Source organism: Schistocerca nitens, chromosome 4 (genome assembly GCF_023898315.1).
Source record: "Schistocerca nitens isolate TAMUIC-IGC-003100 chromosome 4, iqSchNite1.1, whole genome shotgun sequence".
Classification (NCBI taxonomy): domain Eukaryota; kingdom Metazoa; phylum Arthropoda; class Insecta; order Orthoptera; family Acrididae; genus Schistocerca; species Schistocerca nitens.
The window spans coordinates 3107715-3127275 of NC_064617.1; the positions used below are offsets into that span (position 1 = coordinate 3107715).

At 42.3% G+C, this 19561-nt stretch overlaps 2 non-coding genes across 2 annotated transcripts; both read left to right on the forward strand.

The window, feature by feature from the left end:
- The first annotated feature begins 5145 nt into the window (after positions 1–5145).
- On the forward strand, positions 5146–5230 carry Trnap-ugg (transfer RNA proline (anticodon UGG)). The gene has a single exon. It is a non-coding gene; the product is annotated as a tRNA-Pro (tRNA).
- Positions 5231–12289: 7059 nt separating this feature from the next.
- On the forward strand, positions 12290–12374 carry Trnap-ugg (transfer RNA proline (anticodon UGG)). The gene has a single exon. It is a non-coding gene; the product is annotated as a tRNA-Pro (tRNA).
- The last annotated feature ends 7187 nt before the right edge of the window (positions 12375–19561 follow it).

Consider the following 19561-nt stretch of genomic DNA (forward strand, 5'->3'; position numbering starts at 1 on the left):
CTCTTATATTTAATTCCGATGCAACTTCTGTGTTTCATCGTCAGTGGGAAGGTCCAAGGGATACAGTAAACCTGCAGAGGTGCATCGGAATGTAAAACTGGTGACTCAGGAATCCCTCAAAACATAGACAGTAGGAAGACTCAGTCTTTCTGTACTTAAGTCGGCATTGTGTCTCCTATATTTAATTCCGATGCGATTTCTGTGTTTCATCGACAATGGGAAGGTCCAAGGGATACAGTTAACCTGCAGAGGTGCATCGGAATGTAAAACTGGTGACACAGGAAACGCTCAAAACATTGTCCGTACATAGACTGTTATCTTGTACTTATGTAGGCATTGTGTCTCTTATATTTAATTCCGATGCGATTTCTGTGTTTCATCGACAAGCGGAAGGTCCAAGGGATACAGTAAACCGGCAGAGGTGCATCGGAATGTAAAACTGGTGACACAGGAAACGCTCAAGACATTGACCGTACGAAGACTGTTTTCTTGTACTTAAGTCGGCATTGTGTCTCTTATATTTAATTTCGATGCAATTTCTGTTTTTCATCGTCAATGGGAAGGTCCAAGGGATAAAGGAAACCTGCAGAGGTGCATCGGAATGTCAACCTGGTAACACAGGAAACGCTCAAAACATAGACAGAGGAAGACTCAGTCTTCCCACACTTAAGTCGGCATAGTGTCTCTTATATTTATTTCCTATGAAATGTCTGTGTTTCATCGTGAATGGGAAGGTCCAAGGGATATAGTAAACCTGCAGAGGTGCGTCAGAAAGTTAAACTGATGACACAGGAAACGCTCAAAATATAAACAGTAGGAGGACTTAGTCTTCCTGTACTTAAGTCGGCATTGTGTCTCTTATATTTAATTCCGATGCAATTTCTGTGTTTCATCGTCAATGGGAAGGTCCAAGGGATACAGTAAACCGGCAGAAATGCATCGGAATGTAAAACTGGTGACACAGGAAACGCTCAACACATAGACAGTAGGAAGACTCATTCTTCCTGTACTTAAATCGGCATTGTGTCTCTTATATTTAATTCCGATGCAATTTCTGTGTTTCATCGTCAATGGGAAGGTCCAAGGAATACAGTAAACCTGCAGAGGTGCATCGAAATGTAAAGCTAGTGACACAGGAAACGCTCAAAACATAGACAGTAGGAAGACTCTGTCTTCCTGTACTTAAGTCGGCATTGTGTCTCTTATATTTAATTCCGATGCAATTTCTGTGTTTCATCGTCAATGGGAAGGTCCAAGGCATACAGTAAGCCTGCAGAGGTGCATCAGAATGTAAAACTGGTGACAAAGGAAACGCTCAAAGCATAGAAAGTAGGGAGACTCAGTCTTCCTGTACTTCAGTCGGCATTGTGTCTCTTATATTTAATTCCGATGCAACTTCTGTGTTTCATCGTCAATGGGAAGGTCCAAGGGATACAGTAAACCTGCAGAGGTGCATCGGAATGTAAAACTGGTGACACAGGAATCGCTCAAAACATAGACAGTAGGAAGACTCAGTCTTTCTGTACTTAAGTCGGCATTGTGTCTCCTATATTTATTTCCGATGCGATTTCTGTGTTTCATCGACAATGGGAAGGTCCAAGGGATACAGTAAACCTGCAGAGGTGCATCGGAATGTAAAACTGGTGACACAGGAAACGCTCAAAGCATTGTCCGTACGTAGACTGTTATCTTGTACTTATGTAGGCATTGTGTCTCTTATATTTAATTCCGATGCGATTTCTGTGTTTCATCGACAAGCGGAAGGTCCAAGGGATACAGTAAACCGGCAGAGGTGCCTCGAAATGTAAAACTAGTGACACAGGAAACGCTCAAAACATAGACAGTAGGAAGACTAAGTCTTCCTGTACTTATGTTGGCATTGTGACTCTTATATTTAATTCCGATGCAATTTCTGTGTTTCATCGTCAATGGGAAGGTCCAAGGGATACAGTAAACCTGCAGAGTTGCATCGGAATGTAAAACTGGTTATACAGGAAACGCTCAAAACATAGACAGTAGAAAGACACGGTCTTCCTGTACTTAAGACGTCATTCTGTCTCTTATATTTCATTCCGATGCAATTTCTGTGTTTCATCGTCACTGTGAAGGTCCAAGGGATACGGTTATCCTGCAGAGGTGCATCGGAATGTAAAACTGGTGACACAGGAAACGCTCAAATTATAGACACTAGGAAGACTCAGTCTTCTTGTACTTAAGTCGGCATTGTGTCTCTTATATTTAATTCAGAAGCAATGTCTGTGTTTCATCGTCAACGAGAAGGTCCAAGGGATACAGTAAACCTGCAGAGGTGCATCAGAATGTAAAACTGGTGACTCAGGAAACGCTCAAAACATAGACTGTAGGAAGACTCAGTCTTCCTGTACTTAAGTTGGCATTGTGTCTCTTATATTTAATTCCGATGAAATTTCAGTGTTTCATCGTGAATGGGAAGGTCCAAGGGATATAGTAAACCTGCAGAGGTGCATCGGAAAGTAAAACTGATGACACAGGAAACGCGCAAAACATAGACAGTAGGAACGCTTAGTCTTCCTGTACTTAAGTCGGCATTGTGTCTCTTAAATTTAATTCCGATGCAATTTCTGTGTTTCATCGTCAATGGGAAGATCCAAGGGATACAGTAAACCAACAGAGGTGCATCGGAATGTAAAACTGGTGTAACAGGAAACGCTCAAATTATAGACAGTAGGAAGACTCAGTCTTCCTGTACTTAAGTCGGCATTGTGTCTCTTATATTTAATTCCGATGCAATGTCTGTGTTTCATCGTCAATGGGAAGGTCCAAGGGATACAGTAAACCTGCAGAGGTGCATCAGAATGTAAAACTGGTGACTCAGGAAACGCTCAAAACATAGATTGTAGGAAGACTCAGTCTTCCTGTACTTAAGTCGGCATTGTGTCTCTTATATTTTATTCCGATGCAATTTCTGTGTTTCATCGTCAATGGGAAGGTCCAAGGGATGCAGTTATCCTGCAGAGGTGCATCAGAATGTAAAACTGCTGACACAGGAAACGCTCAAAACATAGACAGTAGAAAGACTCAGTCTTCCTGTACTTAAGTCGGCATTGTGTTTCTTATATTTAATTCCGATGCAATTTCTGTGTTTCATCGTCAATGGGAAGGTCCAATGGATACAGAAAACCTGCAGAATTTCATCAGAATGTAAATCTGGTGACACAGGAAACGCTCAAAGCATAGAGAGTAGGAAGACTCAGTCTTCCTGTACTTAAGTCGGCATTGTGTCTCTTGTATTTAATTCCGATGAAATTTCTGTGTTTCATCGTGAATGGGAAGTTCCAAGGGATATAGTAATCCTGCAGAGGTGCATCGGAAAGTAAAACTGATGACAAAGGACACGCTCAAAACATAGACAGTAGGAAGACTTAGTATTCCTGTACTTCAGTCGGCATTGTGTCTCTTATACTTAATTCCGATGCAATTTCTGTTTTTCATCGTCAATGGGAAGGTCCAAGGGAAACAGTAAACCTGCAGAGGTGCATCAGAATGTAAAACTGTTGACACAGGAAACGCTCAACACATAGACATTAGGAAGACTCATTCTTCTTGTACTTAAGTCGGCATTGTGTCTCTTATATTTATTTCCGATGCAATTTCTGTGTTTCATCGCCAATGGGAAGGTCCAATGAATACAGTAAACCTGCAGAGGTGCATCGGAATGTAAAACTAGTGACACAGGAAACGCTCAAACATACGCAGTGGGAAGACTCAGTCTTCCTGTACTTCAGTCGGCAGTGTGTCTCTTATATTTAATTCCGATGCAATTTCTGTGTTTCATCGTCAATGGGAAGGTCCAAGGGAAACAGTGAACCTGCAGAGGTGCATCGGAATTTAAAACTGGTGACACAGCAAACGCTCCAAACATAGACAGTAGGAAGACTCAGTCATCCTGTACTTAAGTCGGCATTGTGTCTCTTATATTTCATTCCGATGCAATTTCTGTGTTTCATCGTCAATGGGAAGGTCCAAGGGAAACAGTAAACCTGCAGAGGTGCATCGGAATGTAAAACTGGTGACACAGGAAACGCTCAAAACATAGACAGTAGGAAGACTCAGTCTTCCTGTACTTAAGTCGGCATTGTGTCTCTTGTATTTAATTCCGTTGAAATTTCTGTGTTTCATCGTGAATGGGAAGGTCCAAGGGATATAGTAATCCTGCAGAGGTGCATCGGAAAGTCAAACTGATGACACAGGAAACGCTCAAAACATAGACAGTAGGAAGACTTAGTCTACCTGTACTTCAGTCGCCATTGTGTCTCTTATATTTAATTCCGATGCAATTTCTGTGTTTCATCGCCAATGGGAAGGTCCAAGGAATACAGTAAACCTACAGGGGTGCATCGGAATGTAAAACTAGTGACACAGGAAACGCTCAAAACATAGACAGTGGGAAGACTCTGTCTTCCTGTACTTAAGTCGGCATTGTGTCTCTTATATTTAATTCCGATGCAATTTCTGTGTTTCATCGTCAATGGGAAGGTCCAAGGAATTCAGTAAGCCTGCAGAGGTGCATCAGAATGTAAAACTGGTGACACAGGAAACGCTCAAAGCATAGAGTGTAGGAAGACTCAGTCTTCCTGTACTTCAGTCGGCAGTGTGTCTCTTATATTTAATTCCGATGCAATTTCTGTGTTTCATCGTCAATGGGAAGGTCAAAGGGAAACAGTGAACCTGCAGAGGTGCATCGGAATTTAAAACTGGTGACACAGGAAACGCTCAAAACTTAGACAGTAGGAAGACTCAGTCTTCCTGTACTTAAGTCGGCATTGTGTCTCCTATATTTAATTCCTATGCGATTTCTGTGTTTCATCGACAATGGGAAGGTCCAAGGGATACAGTAAACCTGCAGAGGTGCATCGGAATGTAAAACTGGTGACACAGGAAACGCTCAAATCATTGTCCGTACGTAGACTGTTATCTTGTACTTAAGTAGGCATTGTGTCTCTTATATTTAATTCCGATGCAATTTCTGTGTTTCATCGTCAATGGGAAGGTCCAAGGGATACAGGAAACCTGCAGAGGTGCATCAGAATGTAAAACTGGTGACACATGAAACGCTCAAATCATAGACAGTAGGAAGACTCAGTCTTCCTGTACTTAAGTCGGGCCGCCCGAAGTGGCCGAGCGGTTAAAGGCGCTGCAGTCTGGAACCGCAAGTCCGCTACGGTCGCAGGTTCGAATCCTGCCTCGGGCATGGATGTTTGTGATGTCCATAGGTTAGTTAGGTTTAACTAGTTCTAAGTTCTAGGGGACTAATGACCTCAGCAGTTGAGTGCTCAGAGCCAATTTTTTTTTACTTAAGTCGGCATTGTCTGTCTTATTTTTAATTCCGATGCAATTTCTGTGTTTCATCGTCAATGGGAAGCTCCACGGGATACAGTAAACCTGCAGAGGTGCATCGGAATGTAAATCTGGTGACACAGGAAACGCTCAAAGCATAGAGAGTAGGAAGACTCAGTCTTCCTGTACTTAAGTCGGCATTGTGTCTCTTGTATTTAATTCCGATGAAATTTCTGTGTTTCATCGTGAATGGGAAGTTCCAAGGGATATAGTAATCCTGCAGAGGTGCATCGGAAAGTAAAACTGAGGACATAGGAAACGCTCATAACATAGACAGTAGGAAGACTTAGTCTTCCTGTACTTCAGTCGGCATTGTGTCTCTTATATTTAATTCCGATGCAATTTCTGTTTTTCATCGTCAATGGGAAGGTCCAAGGGATACAGTAAACCTGCAGAGGTGCATCAGAATGTAAAACTATTGACACAGGAAACGCTCAACACATAGACATTAGGAAGACTCATTCTTCCTGTACTTAAGTCGGCATTGTGTATCTTATATTTAATTCCGATGCAATTTCTGTGTTTCATCGCCAATGGGAAGGTCCAAGGAATACAGTAAACTTGCAGAGGTGCATCGGAATGTAAAACTAGTGACACAGGAAACGCTCAAAACATAGACAGTGGGAAGACTCAGTCTTCCTGTACTTCAGTCGGCAGTGTGTCTCTTATATTTAATTCCGATGCAATTTCTGTGTTTCATCGTCAATGGGAAGGTCCAAGGGAAACAGTGAAACTGCAGAGGTGCATCGGAATTTAAAACTGGTGACACAGGAATCGCTCAAAACATAGACAGTAGGAAGACTCAGTCTTCCTGTACTTAAGTCGGCATTGTGTCTCTTATATTTATTTCCGATGAAATTTCTATGTTTAATCGTCAATGTGAAGGTCCAAGGAATACAGCAAACTGCAGAGGTGCATCGGAATGTAAGACCAGTGACACAGGAAACGCTCAAAACATAGACAGTAGGAAGACTCAATCATCCTGTACTTAAGTCGGCATTGTGTCTCTTATATTTCATTCCGATGCAATTTCTGTGTTTCATCGTCAATGGGAAGGTCCAAGGGAAACAGTAAACCTGCAGAGGTGCATCGGAATGTAAAACTGGTGACACGGGAAACGCTCAAAACATAGACATTAGGAAGACTCAGTCTTCCTGTACTTAAGTCGGCATTGTGTCTCTTGTATTTAATTCCGTTGAAATTTCTGTGTTTCATCGTGAATGGGAAGGTCCAAGGGATATAGTAATCCTGCAGAGGTGCATCGGAAAGTCAAACTGATGACACAGTAAACGCTCAAAACATAGACAGTAGGAAGACTTAGTCTACCTGTACTTCAGTCGCCATTGTGTCTCTTATATTTAATTCCGATGCAATTTCTGTGTTTCATCGTGAATGGGAATTTCCAAGGGATATAGTAATCCTGCAGAGGTGCATCGGAAAGTACAACTGATGACACAGGAAACGCTCAAAACAGAGACAGTAGGAAGATTTAGTCTTCCTGTACTTCAGTCGGCATTGTGTCTCTTATATTTAATTCCGATGCAATTTCTGTGTTTCATCGTCAATGGGAAGGTCCAAGGGATGCAGTTATCCTGCAGAGGTGCATCAGAATGTAAAACTGCTGACACAGGAAACGCTCAAAGCATAGAAAGTAGGGAGACTCAGTCTTCCTGTACTTCAGTCGGCATTGTGTCTCTTATATTTAATTCGGATGCAACTTCTGTATTTCATCGTCAGTGGGAAGGTCCAAGGGATACAGAAAACCTGCAGAGGTGCATCGGAATGTAAAACTGGTGACACAGGAATCGCTCAAAACATAGACAGTAGGAAGACTCAGTCTTTCTGTACTTAAGTCGGCATTGTGTCTCCTATATTTAATTCCGATGCGATTTCTGTGTTTCATCGACAATGGGAAGAAGGTCCAAGGGATACAGTAAACCTGCAGAGGTGCATCGGAATGTAAAACTGGTGACACAGGAAACGCTCAAAACATTGTCCGTACGTAGACTGTTATCTTGTACTTATGTAGGCATTGTGTCTCTTATATTTAATTCCGATGGGTTTTCTGTGTTTCATCGACAAGCGGAAGGTCCAAGGGATACAGTAAACCGGTAGAGGTGCATCGGAATGTAAAACTGGTGACACAGGAAACGCTCAAGACATTGACCGTACGAAGACTGTTTTCTTGTACTTAAGTCGGCATTGTGTCTCTTATATTTAATTTCGATGCCATTTCTGTTTTTCATCGTCAATGGGAAGGTCCAAGGGATAAAGGAAACCTGCAGAGGTGCATCGGAATGTCAACCTGGTAACACAGGAAACGCTCAAAACATAGTGAGTAGGAAGACTCAGTCTTCCTGTACTTATGACGGCATTGTGACTCTTATATTTAATTCCGATGCAATTTCTGTGTTTCATCGTCAATGGGAAGGTCCAAGGGATACAGTAAACCTGCAGAGTTGCATCGGAATGTAAAACTGGTGACACAGGAAACGCTCAAAACATAGACAGAGGGAGAATCAGTCTTCCCACACTTAAGTCGGCATAGTGTCTCTTATATTTATTTCCGATGAAATGTCTGTGTTTCATCGTGAATGGGAAGGTCCAAGGGATATAGTAAACCTGCAGAGGTGCGTCAGAAAGTTAAACTGATGACACAGGAAACGCTCAAAACATAGACAGTAGGAAGACTCAGTCTTCCTGTACTTAAGTTGGGCCGCCCGAAGTGGCCGTGCGGTTAAAGGCGCTGCAGTCTGGAACCGCAAGTCCGCTACGGTCGCAGGTTCGAATCCTGCCTCGGGCATGGATGTTTGTGATGTCCTTAGGTTAGTTAGGTTTAACTAGTTCTAAGTTCTAGGGGACTAATGACCTCAGCAGTTGAGTCCCATAGTGCTCAGAGCCATTTTTTTTTACTTAAGTCGGCATTGTCTGTCTTATATTTAATTCCGATGCAATTTCTGTGTTTCATCGTGAATGGGAAGCTCCACCTGATACAGTAAACCTGCAGAGGTGCATCGGAATGTAAATCTGGTAACACAGGAAACGCTCAAAGCATAGAGAGTAGGAAGACTCAGTCTTCCTGTACTTAAGTTGGCATTGTGTCTCTTGTATTTAATTCCGATGAAATTTCTGTGTTTCATCGTGAATGGGAAGTTCCAAGGGATATAGTAATCCTGCAGAGGTGCATCGGAAAGTAAAACTGATGACAAAGGACACGCTCAAAACATAGACAGTAGGAAGACTTAGTATTCCTGTACTTCAGTCGGCATTGTGTCTCTTATATTTAATTCCGATGCAACTTCTGTATTTCATCGTCAGTGGGAAGGTCCAAGGGATACAGTAAACCTGCAGAGGTGCATCGGAATGTAAAACTGGTGACACAGGAATCGCTCAAAACATAGACAGTAGGAAGACTCAGTCTTTCTGTACTTAAGTCGGCATTGTGTCTCCTATATTTAATTCCGATGCGATTTCTGTGTTTCATCGACAATGGGAAGAAGGTCCAAGGGATACAGTAAACCTGCAGAGGTGCATCGGAATGTAAAACTGGTGACACAGGAAACGCTCAAAACATTGTCCGTACGTAGACTGTTATCTTGTACTTATGTAGGCATTGTGTCTCTTATATTTAATTCCGATGGGTTTTCTGTGTTTCATCGACAAGCGGAAGGTCCAAGGGATACAGTAAACCGGTAGAGGTGCATCGGAATGTAAAACTGGTGACACAGGAAACGCTCAAAACATTGACCGTACGAAGACTGTTTTCTTGTACTTAAGTCGGCATTGTGTCTCTTATATTTAATTTCGATGCCATTTCTGTTTTTCATCGTCAATGGGAAGGTCCAAGGGATAAAGGAAACCTGCAGAGGTGCATCGGAATGTCAACCTGGTAACACAGGAAACGCTCAAAACATAGTGAGTAGGAAGACTCAGTCTTCCTGTACTTATGACGGCATTGTGACTCTTATATTTAATTCCGATGCAATTTCTGTGTTTCATCGTCAATGGGAAGGTCCAAGGGATACAGTAAACCTGCAGAGTTGCATCGGAATGTAAAACTGGTGACACAGGAAACGCTCAAAACATAGACAGAGGGAGAATCAGTCTTCCCACACTTAAGTCGGCATAGTGTCTCTTATATTTATTTCCGATGAAATGTCTGTGTTTCATCGTGAATGGGAAGGTCCAAGGGATATAGTAAACCTGCAGAGGTGCGTCAGAAAGTTAAACTGATGACACAGGAAACGCTCAAAACATAGACAGTAGGAAGACTCAGTCTTCCTGTACTTAAGTTGGGCCGCCCGAAGTGGCCGTGCGGTTAAAGGCGCTGCAGTCTGGAACCGCAAGTCCGCTACGGTCGCAGGTTCGAATCCTGCCTCGGGCATGGATGTTTGTGATGTCCTTAGGTTAGTTAGGTTTAACTAGTTCTAAGTTCTAGGGGACTAATGACCTCAGCAGTTGAGTCCCATAGTGCTCAGAGCCATTTTTTTTTACTTAAGTCGGCATTGTCTGTCTTATATTTAATTCCGATGCAATTTCTGTGTTTCATCGTGAATGGGAAGCTCCACGGGATACAGTAAACCTGCAGAGGTGCATCGGAATGTAAATCTGGTGACACAGGAAACGCTCAAAGCATAGAGAGTAGGAAGACTCAGTCTTCCTGTACTTAAGTTGGCATTGTGTCTCTTGTATTTAATTCCGATGAAATTTCTGTGTTTCATCGTGAATGGGAAGTTCCAAGGGATATAGTAATCCTGCAGAGGTGCATCGGAAAGTAAACCTGATGACAAAGGACACGCTCAAAACATAGACAGTAGGAAGACTTAGTATTCCTGTACTTCAGTCGGCATTGTGTCTCTTATATTTAATTCCGATGCAACTTCTGTATTTCATCGTCAGTGGGAAGGTCCAAGGGATACAGTAAACCTGCAGAGGTGCATCGGAATGTAAAACTGGTGACACAGGAATCGCTCAAAACATAGACAGTAGGAAGACTCAGTCTTTCTGTACTTAAGTCGGCATTGTGTCTCCTATATTTAATTCCGATGCGATTTCTGTGTTTCATCGACAATGGGAAGAAGGTCCAAGGGATACAGTAAACCTGCAGAGGTGCATCGGAATGTAAAACTGGTGACACAGGAAACGCTCAAAACATAGACAGTAGGAAGACTTAGTCTACCTGTACTTCAGTCGCCATTGTGTCTCTTATATTTAATTCCGATGCAATTTCTGTGTTTCATCGCCAATGGGAAGGTCCAAGGAATACAGTAAACCTACAGAGGTGCATCGGAATGTAAAACTAGTGACACAGGAAACGCTCAAAACATAGGCAGTGGGAAGACTCTGTCTTCCTGTACTTAAGTCGGCATTGTGTCTCTTATATTTAATTCCGATGCAATTTCTGTGTTTCATCGTCAATGGGAAGGTCCAAGGAATTCAGTAAACCTGCAGAGGTTCATCGGAATGTAAAACTAGTGACACAGGAAACGCTCAAACATAGACAGTGGGAAGACTGAGTCTTCCTGTACTTCAGTCGGCAGTGTGTCTCTTATATTTAATTCCGATGCAATTTCTGTGTTTCATCGCCAATGGGAAGGTCCAATGAATACAGTAAACCTGCAGAGGTGCATCGGAATGTAAAACTAGTGACACAGGAAACGCTCAAACATAGACAGTGGGAAGACTCAGTCTTCCCACACTTAAGTCGGCATAGTGTCTCTTATATTTCATTCCGATGCAATTTCTGTGTTTCATCGTCAATGGGAAGGTCCAAGGGAAACAGTAAACCTGCAGAGGTGCATCGGAATGTAAAACTGGTGACACAGGAAACGCTCAAAACATAGACAGTAGAAAGACTCAGTCTTCCTGTACTTAAGTCGGCATTGTGTCTCTTGTATTTAATTCCGTTGAAATTTCTGTGTTTCATCGTGAATGGGAAGGTCCAAGGGATATAGTAATCCTGCAGAGGTGCATCAGAAAGTCAAACTGATGACACAGGAAACGCTCAAAACATAGACAGTAGGAAGACTTAGTCTACCTGTACTTCAGTCGCCATTGTGTCTCTTATATTTAATTCCGATGCAATTTCTGTGTTTCATCGCCAATGGGAAGGTCCAAGGAATACAGTAAACCTACAGAGGTGCATCGGAATGTAAAACTAGTGACACAGGAAACGCTCAAAACATAGGCAGTGGGAAGACTCTGTCTTCCTGTACTTAAGTCGGCATTGTGTCTCTTATATTTAATTCCGATGCAATTTCTGTGTTTCATCGTCAATGGGAAGGTCCAAGGAATTCAGTAAGCCTGCAGAGGTGCATCAGAATGTAAAACTGGTGACACAGGAAACGCTCAAAGCATAGAGTGTAGGAAGACTCAGTCTTCCTGTACTTCAGTCGGCAGTGTGTCTCTTATATTTAATTCCGATGCAATTTCTGTGTTTCATCGTCAATGGGAAGGTCAAAGGGAAACAGTGAACCTGCAGAGGTGCATCGGAATTTAAAACTGGTGACACAGGAAACGCTCAAAACATAGACAGTAGGAAGACTCAGTCTTCCTGTACTTAAGTCGGCATTGTGTCTCCTATATTTAATTCCTATGCGATTTCTGTGTTTCATCGACAATGGGAAGGTCCAAGGGATACAGTAAACCTGCAGAGGTGCATCGGAATGTAAAACTGGTGACACAGGAAACGCTCAAATCATTGTCCGTACGTAGACTGTTATCTTGTACTTAAGTAGGCATTGTGTCTCTTATATTTAATTCCGATGCAATTTCTGTGTTTCATCGTCAATGGGAAGGTCCAAGGGATACAGGAAACCTGCAGAGGTGCATCAGAATGTAAAACTGGTGACACATGAAACGCTCAATTCATAGACAGTAGGAAGACTCAGTCTTCCTGTACTTAAGTCGGGCCGCCCGTAGTGGCCGAGCGGTTAAAGGCGCTGCAGTCTGGAACCGCAAGTCCGCTACGGTCGCAGGTTCGAATCCTGCCTCGGGCATGGGTGTTTGTGATGTCCATAGGTTAGTTAGGTTTAACTAGTTCTAAGTTCTAGGGGACTAATGACCTCAGCAGTTGAGTCCCATAGTGCTCAGAGCCAATTTTTTTTTACTTAAGTCGGCATTGTCTGTCTTATTTTTAATTCCGATGCAATTTCTGTGTTTTATCGTCAATGGGAAGCTCCACGGGATACAGTAAACCTGCAGAGGTGCATCGGAATGTAAATCTGGTGACACAGGAAACGCTCAAAGCATAGAGAGTAGGAAGACTCAGTCTTCCTGTACTTAAGTCGGCATGGTGTCTCTTGTATTTAATTCCGATGAAATTTCTGTGTTTCATCGTGAATGGGAAGTTCCAAGGGATATAGTAATCCTGCAGAGGTGCATCGGAAAGTAAAACTGATGACATAGGAAACGCTCAAAACATAGACAGTAGGAAGACTTAGTCTTCCTGTACTTCAGTCGGCATTGTGTCTCTTATATTTAATTCCGATGCAATTTCTGTTTTTCATCGTCAATGGGAAGGTCCAAGGGATACAGTAAACCTGCAGAGGTGCATCAGAATGTAAAACTGTTGACACAGGTAACGCTCAACACATAGACATTAGGAAGACTCATTCTTCCTGTACTTAAGTCGGCATTGTGTATCTTATATTTAATTCCGATGCAATTTCTGTGTTTCATCGCCAATGGGAAGATCCAAGGAATACAGTAAACTTGCAGAGGTGCATCGGAATGTAAAACTAGCGACACAGGAAACGCTCAAAACATAGACAGTGGGAAGACTCAGTCTTCCTGTACTTCAGTCGGCAGTGTGTCTCTTATATTTAATTCCGATGCAATTTCTGTGTTTCATCGTCAATGGGAAGGTCCAAGGGAAACAGTGAACCTGCAGAGGTGCATCGGAATTTAAAACTGGTGACACAGGAATCGCTCAAAACATAGACAGTAGGAAGACTCAGTCTTCCTGTACTTAAGTCGGCATTGTGTCTCTTATATTTATTTCCGATGAAATATCTATGTTTAATCGTCAATGTGAAGGTCCAAGGAATACAGCAAACTGCAGAGGTGCATCGGAATGTAAGACCAGTGACACAGGAAACGCTCAAAACATAGACAGTAGGAAGACTCAATCATCCTGTACTTAAGTCGGCATTGTGTCTCTTATATTTCATTCCGATGCAATTTCTGTGTTTCATCGTCAATGGGAAGGTCCAAGGGAAACAGTAAACCTGCAGAGGTGCATCGGAATGTAAAACTGGTGACACGGGAAACGCTCAAAACATAGACATTAGGAAGACTCAGTCTTCCTGTACTGAAGTCGGCATTGTGTCTCTTGTATTTAATTCCGTTGAAATTTCTGTGTTTCATCGTGAATGGGAAGGTCCAAGAGATATAGTAATCCTGCAGAGGTGCATCGGAAAGTCAAACTGATGACACAGTAAACGCTCAAAACATAGACAGTAGGAAGACTTAGTCTACCTGTAATTCAGTCGCCATTGTGTCTCATATATTTAATTCCGATGCAATTTCTGTCTCATCGTGAATGGGAATTTCCAAGGGATATAGTAATCCTGCAGAGGTGCATCGGAAAGTAAAACTGATGACCCAGGAAACGCTCAAAACACAGACAGTAGGAAGATTTAGTCTTCCTGTACTTCAGTCGGCATTGTGTCTCTTATATTTAATTCCGATGCAATATCTGAGTTTCATCGTCAATGGGAAGGTCCAAGGGATACAGTAAGCCTGCAGAGGTGCATCAGAATGTAAAACTGGTGACACAGGAAACGCTCAAAGCATAGAGTGTAGGAAGACTCAGTCTTCCTGTACTTCAGTCGGCAGTGTGACTCTTATATTTAATTCCGATGCAATTTCTGTGTTTCATCGTCAATGGGAAGGTCCAAGGGAAACAGTGAACCTGCAGAGGTGCATCGGAATTTAAAACTGGTGACACAGGAACCGCTCAAAACATAGACAGTAGGAAGACTCAGTCTTCCTGTACTTAAGTCGGCATTTTGTCTCTTATTTTTAATTCCGATGCAATTTCTGTGTTTCATCGTCAATGGGAAGGTCCAAGGGATACAGTAATCCTGCAGAGGTGCATCAGAATTTAAAACTGCTGACACACTAAACGCTCAAAACATAGACAGTAGAAAGACTCAGTCTTCCTGTACTTAAGTCGGCATTGTGTTTCTTATATTTAATTCCGATGCAATTTCTGTGTTTCATCGTCAATGGGAAGGTCCAATGGATACAGAAAAGCTGCAGAGATGCATCAGAATGTAAAACTGGTGACACAGGAAACGCTCAAAACATAGACATTAGGAAGACTCAGTCTTCCTGTACTTAAGTCGGCATTGTGTTTCTTATATTTAATTCCGATGCGATTTCTGTGTTTCATCGACAATGAGAAGGTCCAATGGATACAGTAAACCGGCAGAGATGCATCGGAATGTAAAACTGGTGACACAGGAAACGCTCAAAACATTGACCGTACGAAGACTGTTTTCTTGTACTTAAGTCGGCATTGTGTCTCTTATATTTAATTTCGATGCAATTTCTGTGTTTCATCGTCAATGGGAAGGTCCAAGGGATACAGGAAACTTGCGGAGGTGCATCGGAATGTCAAACTGGTAACACAGGAAACGCTCAAAGCATAGAGAGTAGGAAGACTCAGTCTTCCTGTACTTAAGTCGGCATTGTGCCTCTTATATTTAATTCCGATGCAATTTCTGTGTATCATCGTCAATGGGAAGGTCCAAGGGATTCAGTAGACCTGCAGAGGTGCATCGGAATGTAAAACTGGTGACACAGGAAACGCTCAAAACATAGACAGTAGGAAGACTCATTCTTCCTATACTTAAGTCGGCATTGTGTCTCTTATGTTTATTTCCGATGAAATTTCTGTGTTTCATCGTGAATGGGAAGGTCCAAGGGATATAGGAACCCTGTAGAGGTGCATCGGAAAATAAAACTGGTGACACAGGAAACGCTCAAATTATAGACAGTAGGAAGACTCAGTCTTCCTGTACTTAAGTCGGCATTATGTCTCTTATATTTAATTCCGATGCAATTTCTGTGTTTCATCGTCAATGGGAAGGTCCAAGGCATACAGTAAGCCTGCAGAGGTGCATCAGAATGTAAAACTGGTGACACAGGAAACGCTCAAAGCATAGAGAGTAGGAAGACTAAGTCTTCCTGTAGTTCAGTTGGCATTGTGTCTCTTATATTTAATTCCGATGCAATTTCTGTGTTTCATCGTCAACGGGAAGGTCCAAGGGATACAGTAAACCTGCAGAGGTGCATCGGAATGTAAAACTGGTGACACAGGAAACGCTCAAACCATAGACAGTAGGAAGACTCAGTCTTTCTGTACTTAAGTCGGCATTGTGTCTCCTATATTTAATTCCGATGCGATTTCTGTGTTTCATCGACAATGGGAAGGTCCAAGGGATACAGTAAACCTGCAGAGGTGCATCGGAATGTAAAACTGGTGACACAGGAAAAGCTCAAATCATTGTCCGTAAGTAGACTGTTATCTTGTACTTATGTAGGCATTGTGTCTCTTATAATTAATTCTGATGCGATTTCTGTGTTTCATCGACAAGGGGAAGGTCCAAGGGATACAGTAAACCGGCAGAGGTGCATCGGAATGTAAAACTGGTGACACAGGAAACGCTCAAGACATTGACCGTACGAAGACTGTTTTCTTGTACATAAGTCGGCATTGTGTCTCTTATATTTAATTTCGATGCAATTTCTGTGTTTCATCGTCAATGGGAAGGTCCAAGGGGAACAGTAAACCTGCAGAGATGCATCGGAATGTAAAACTGGTGACACAGGAAACGCTCAAAACATAGACAGTAGGAAGACTCAGTCTTCCTGAACTTAAGTCGGCATTGTGGCTCTTATATTTATTTCCGTGAAATTTCTATGTTTCATCGTCAATGGGAAGGTCCAAGGGATACAGTAAACCTGCAGAGGTGCATCAGAATGTAAAACTGGTGACACAGGAAACGCTCAACACATAGACAGTAGGAAGACTCATTCTTCCAGTACTTAAGTCGGCATTGTGTCTCTTATATTTAATTCCGATGCAATTTCTGTGTTTCATCGTCAATGGGAAGGTCCAAGGAATACAGTAAACCTGCAGAGGTGCATCGGAATGTAAAACTAGTGACACAGGAAACGCTCAAAACATAGACAGTAGGAAGACTCAGTCTTCCTGTACTTAAGTCGGCAATGTGTCTCTTATATTTAATTCCGATGCAATTTCTGTGTTTCATCGTCAATGGGAAGGTCCAAGGGAAACAGTAAACCTGCAGAGGTGCATCGGAATGTAAAACTGGTAACACAGGAAACGCTCAAAACATAGACTGTAGGAAGACTCAGTCTTCCTGTACTTAAGTCGGCATTGTGTATCTTATATTTAATTCCGATGCAATTTCTGTGTTTCATCGTCAATGGGAAGGACGAAGGGATACAGTAAACCTGCAGAGGTGCATCAGAATGTAAAACTGGTGACACAGGAAACGCTCAACACATAGACAGTAGGAAGACTCATTCTTCCTGTACTTAAGTCGGCATTGTGTATCTTATATTTAATTCCGATGCAATTTCTGTGTTTCATCGTCAATGGGAAGGTCCAAGGAATACAGTAAACTTGCAGAGGTGCATCGGAATGTAAAACTAGTGACACAGGAAACGCTCAAAACATAGACAGTAGGAAGACTCTGTCTTCCTGTACTTAAGTCGGCATTGTGTCTCTTATATTTAATTCCGATGCAATTTCTGTGTTTCATCGTCAATGGGAAGGTCCAAGGCATACAGTAAGCCTGCAGAGGTGCATCAGAATGTAAAACTGGTGACACAGGAAACGCTCAAAGCATAGAGAGTAGGAAGACTAAGTCTTCCTGTAGTTCATTCGGCATTGTGTCTCTTATATTTAATTCCGATGCAATTTCTGTGTTTCATCGTCAATGGGAAGGTCCAAGGGATACAGTAAACCTGCAGAGGTGCATCTGAATGTAAAACTGGTGACACAGGAAACGCTCAAAACATAGACAGTAGGAAGACTCAATCTTTCTGTACTTAAGTCGGCATTGTGTCTCCTATATTTAATTCCGATGCGATTTCTGTGTTTCATCGACAATGGGAAGGTCCAAGGGATACAGTAAACCTGCAGAGGTGCATCGGAATGTATAACTGGTGACACAGGAAACGCTCAAAACATTGTCCGTACGTAGACTGTTATCTTGTACTTATGTAGGCATTGTGTCTCTTATATTTAATTCCGATGCGATTTCTGTGTTTCATCAACAAGGGGAAGGTCCAAGGGATACAGTAAACCAGCAGAGGTGCATCGCAATGTAAAACTGGTGACACAGCAAAACGCTCAAGGCATTTACCGTACGAAGACTATTTTCTTGTTCTTAAGTCGGCATTGTGTCTCTTATATTTAATTTCGATGCAATTTCTGTGTTTCATCGTCAATGGGAAGGTCCAAGGGAAACAGTAAACCTGCAGAGATGCATCGGAATGTAAAACTGGTGATACAGGAAACGCTCAAAACATAGACAGTAGCAAGACTCTGTCTTCCTGTACTTAAGTCGGCATTGTGTCTCTTATATTTATTTCCGTGAAATTTCTACGTTTCATCGTCAATGGGAAGGTCCAAGGGATACAGTAAACCTGCAGAGGTGCATCAGAATGTAAAACTGGTGACACAGGAAACGCTCAACACATAGACAGTAGGAAGACTCATTCTTCCAGTACTTATGTCGGCATTGTGTCTCTTATATTTAATTCCGATGCAATTTCTGTGTTTCATCGTCAATGGGAAGGTCCAAGGAATACAGAAAACCTGCAGAGGTGCATCGTAATGTAAAACTAGTGACACAGGAAACGCTCAAAACATAGACAGTAGGAAGACTCAGTCTTCCTGTACTTATGTCGGCAATGTGTCTCTTATATTTAATTCCGATGCAATTTGCTGTGTTTCATCGTCAATGGGAAGGTCCAAGGGAAACAGTAAACCTGCAGAGGTGCATCGGAATGTAAAACTGGTGACACAGCAAACGCTCAAAACGTAGACAGTAGGAAGACTCAGTCTTCCTGTACGTAAGTCGGCATTGTGTCTCTTGTATTTAATTCCGATGAAATTTCTGTTTTTCATCGTGAATGGGAAGGTCCAAGGGATATAGTAATCCTGCAGAGGTGCATCGGAAAGTAAAACTGATGACACAGGAAACGCTCAAAACATAGACAGTAGGAAGACTTAGTCTTCCTGTACTTCAGTCGGCATTGTGTCTCTTATATTTAATTCCGATGCAATTTCTGTTTTTCATCGTCAATGGGAAGGTCAAAGGGATACAGTAAACCTGCAGAGGTGCATCAGAATGTAAAACTGTTGACAAAGGAAACGCTCAACACATTGACAGTAGGAAGACTCATTCTCCCTGTACTTAAGTCGGCATTGTGTCTCTTATATTTAATTCCGATGCAATTTCTGTGTTTCATCGTCGATGGGAAGGTCCAAGGAATACAGTAAAGCTACAGAGGTGCATCGGAATGTAAAACTAGTGACACAGGAAACGCTCAAAACATAGACAGTAGGAAGACTCTGTCTTCCTGTACTTAAGTCGGCATTGCGTCTCTTATATTTAATTCCGATGCAATTTCTGTGTTTCATCGTCAATGGGAAGGTCCTAGGGATACAGTAAGCCTGCAGAGGTGCATCAGAATGTAAAACTGGTGACACAGGAAACGCTCAAAGGATAGAGTGTAGGAAGACTCAGTCTTCCTGTACTTCAGTCGGCAGTGTGTCTCTTATATTTAATTCCGATGCAATTTCTGTGTTTCATCGTCAATGGGAAGGTCCAAGGGAAACAGTAAACCTGCAGAGGTGTATCGGAATGTAAAACTAGTGACACAGGAAACGCTCAAACATAGACAGTGGGAAGACTGAGTCCTCCTGTACTTCAGTCGGCAGTGTGTCTCTTATATTTAATTCCGATGCAATTTCTGTGTTTCATCGCCAATGGGAAGGTCCAATGAATACAGTAAACCTGCAGAGGTGCATCGGAATGTAAAACTAGTGACACAGGAAACGCTCAAACATAGACAGTGGGAAGACTCAGTCTTCCCACACTTAAGTCGGCATAGTGTCTCTTATATTTCATTCCGATGC